Below are 3,668 nucleotides of genomic sequence, written 5' to 3'. Positions count from 1 at the left end.
GTATAAGAATGCTTGTGATTTTTGCACATTAATTTTGTATCCTGAGACTTTGCTGAAGTTGCTTATCAGCTTAACGGAGATTTTGGGCTGAGACGATGGGGTTTTCTAAATATACAATCATGTCATCTGCAAACAGGGACAATTTGACTTCTTCTTTTCCTAACTGGATACCCTTGATTTCTTTCTCTTGCCTGATTGCCCTAGCCAGAACTTCCAACACTATGTTGAATAGGAGTGGTGAGAGAGGGCATCCCTGTCTTGTGCCAGTTTTCAAAGGGAATTTTTCCAGTTTTTGCCCATTCAGTATGATATTAGCTGTGGGTTTGTCATAAATGGCTCTTATTATTTTGAGATACGTTCCATCAATACCGAATTTATTGAGTGTTTTTAGCATGAAGGGCTGTTGAATTTTGTCAAAAGCCTTTTCTGCATCTATTGAGACAATCATGTGGTTCTTGTCTTTGGTTCTGTTTATATGCTGGATTACGTTTATTGATTTGCGAATGTTGAACCAGCCTTGCATCCCAGGGATGAAGCCCACTTGATCATGGTGGATAAGCTTTTTGATGTGCTGCTGAATCCGGTTTGCCAGTATTTTATTGAGAATTTTTGCATCAATGTTCATCAGGGATATTGGTCTAAAATTCTCTTTTTTTGTTGTGTCTCTGCCAGGCTTTGGTATCAGGATGATGTTGGCCTCATAAAATGAGTTAGGGAGGATTCCCTCTTTTTCTATTGATTGGAATAGTTTCAGAAGGAATGGTACCAGCTCCTCCTTGTACCTCTGGTAGAATTCAGCTGTGAATCCATCTGGTCCTGGACTTTTTTTGGTGGGTAGGCTATTAATTGTTGCCTCAATTTCAGAGCCTGCTATTGGTCTATTCAGGGATTCAACTTCTTCCTGGTTTAGCCTTGGGAGAGTGTAAGTGTCCAGGAAATTATCCATTTCTTCTAGATTTTCTAGTTGATTTGCGTAGAGGCGTTTATAGTATTCTCTGATGGTAGTTTGTATTTCTGTGGGGTCAGTGGTGATATCCCCTTTATCATTTTTTATTGCATCTATTTGATTCCTCTCTCTTTTCTTCTTTATTAGCCTTGCTAGCGGTCTGTCAATTTTGTTGATCTTTTCAAAAAACCAACTCCTGGATTCATTGATTTTTTGGAGGGTTTTTTGTGTCTCTATCTCCTTCAGTTCGGCTCTGATCTTAGTTATTTCTTGCCTTCTGCTAGCTTTTGAATGTGTTTGCTCTTGCCTCTCTAGTTCTTTTAATTGTGATGTTAGAGTGTCAATTTTAGATCTTTCCTGCTTTCTCTTGTGGGCATTTAGTGCTATAAATTTCCCTCTACACACTGCTTTAAATGTGTCCCAGAGATTCTGGTATGTTGTATCTTTGTTCTCATTGGTTTCAAAGAACATCTTTATTTCCGCTTTCATTTCGTTATGTACCCAGTAGTCATTCAGGAGCAGGTTGTTCAGTTTCCATGTAGTTGAGCGGTTTTGATTGAGTTTCTTAGTCCTGAGTTCTAGTTTGATTGCACTGTGGTCTGAGAGACAGTTTGTTATAATTTCTGTTCTTTTACATTTGCTGAGGAGTGCTTTACTTCCAATTATGTGGTCAATTTTGGAATAAGTGCGATGTGGTGCTGAGAAGAATGTATATTCTGTTGATTTGGGGTGGAGAGTTCTATAGATGTCTATTAGGTCCGCTTGCTGCAGAGATGAGTTCAATTCCTGGATATCCTTGTTAACTTTCTGTCTCGTTGATCTGTCTAATGTTGACAGCGGAGTGTTGAAGTCTCCCATTATTATTGTATGGGAGTCTAAGTCTCTTTGTAAGTCCCTAAGGACTTGCTTTATGAATCTGGGTGCTCCTGTATTGGGTGCATATATATTTAGGAGAGTTAGCTCTTCCTGTTGAATTGATCCCTTTACCATTATGTAATGGCCTTCTTTGTCTCTTTTGATCTTTGATGGTTTAAAGTCTGTTTTATCAGAGACAAGGATTGCAACCCCTGCTTTTTTGTGTTCTCCATTTGCTTGGTAGATCTTCCTCCATCCCTTTATTTTGAGCCTATGTATGTCTCTGCATGTGAGATGGGTCTCCTGAATACAGCAGACTGATGGGTCTTGACTCTTTATCCAGTTTGCCAGTCTGTGTCTTTTAATTGGAGCATTTAGTCCATTAACATTTAAGGTTAATATTGTTATGTGTGAACTTGATCCTGCCATTAGATATTAACTGGTTATTTTGCTCGTTAGTTGATGCAGTTTCTTCCTAGCCTCGATGGTCTTTACATTTTGGCATGTTTTTGCGATGGCTGGTACCGGTTGTTCCTTTCCATGTTTAGGGCTTCCTTCAGGGTCTCTTGTAAGGCAGGCCTGGTGGTGACAAAATCTCTAAGCATTTGCTTATCTGTAAAGGATTTTATTTCTCCTTCACTTATGAAACTTAGTTTGGCTGGATATGAAATTCTGGGTTTAAAATTCTTTTCTTTAAGAATGTTGAATATTGGCCCCCACTCTCTTCTGGCTTGTAGAGTTTCTGCCGAGAGATCTGCTGTTAGTCTGATGGGCTTCCCTTTGTGGGTAACCCGACCTTTCTCTCTGGCTGCCCTTAAGATTTTTTCCTTCATTTCAACTTTGGTGAATCTGGCAATTATGTGTCTTGGAGTTGCTCTTCTGGAGGAGTATCTTTGTGGCGTTCTCTGTATTTCCTGAATTTGAATGTTGGCCTGCCCTACTAGGTTGGGGAAGTTCTCCTGGATGATTTCCTGAAGAGTGTTTTCCAACTTGGTTCCATTTTCCCCCTCACTTTCAGGCACCCCAATCAGACGTAGATTTGGTCTTTTTACGTAATCCCATACTTCTTGCAGGCTTTGCTCATTTCTTTTTCTTCTTTTTTCTTTTGGTTTCTCTTCTCGCTTCATTTCATTCATTTGATCTTCAATCGCTGATACTCTTTCTTCCAGTTGATCGAGTCGGTTACTGAAGCTTGTGCATTTGTCACGTATTTCTCGTGTCATGGTTTTCATCTCTGTCATTTCGTTTATGATCTTCTCTGCATTAATGAGTCTAGCTGTCAATTCTTCCACTCTTTTTTCAAGATTTTTAGTTTCTTTGCGCTGGGTATGTAATTCCTCCTTTAGCTCTGATAAGTTTGATGGACTGAAGCCTTCTTCTCTCCTCTCGTCCAAGTCATTCTCTGACCAGCTTTGATCCGTTGCTGGCGATGGGCTGCGCTCCTTTGCAGGGGGAGTTGCGCTCTTATTTTTTGAATTTCCAGCTTTTCTGCCCTGCTTCTTCCCCATCTTTGTGGTTTTATCTGTCTCTGGTCTTTGATGGTGGTGACGTACTGATGCGGTTTTGGTATAGGTGTCCTTCCTGTTTGATAGTTTTCCTTCTGACAGTCAGAAGGACTGTCTGTTGGTCTGTTGGAGATGGCTTGAGGTCCACTCCAGACCCTGTTTGCCTGGGTATCAGCAGCAGAGGTTGCCGAAGATAGAATATTGCTGAACAGCGAGTGTACCTGTCTGATTCTTCCTTTGGAAGTTTCCTCTCAGGGGTGTACTCCACCCTGTGAGGTGTGGGGTGTCAGACTGCCCCTAGTGGGGGATTTCTCCCAGCTAGGCTACTCAGGGGTCAGGGACACACCTGAGCGGGCAGTCTG

This window comes from Rhinopithecus roxellana, chromosome 14, assembly GCF_007565055.1.
Source record: "Rhinopithecus roxellana isolate Shanxi Qingling chromosome 14, ASM756505v1, whole genome shotgun sequence".
Taxonomy (NCBI): domain Eukaryota; kingdom Metazoa; phylum Chordata; class Mammalia; order Primates; family Cercopithecidae; genus Rhinopithecus; species Rhinopithecus roxellana.
This window is presented reverse-complemented; position numbering follows the sequence as displayed.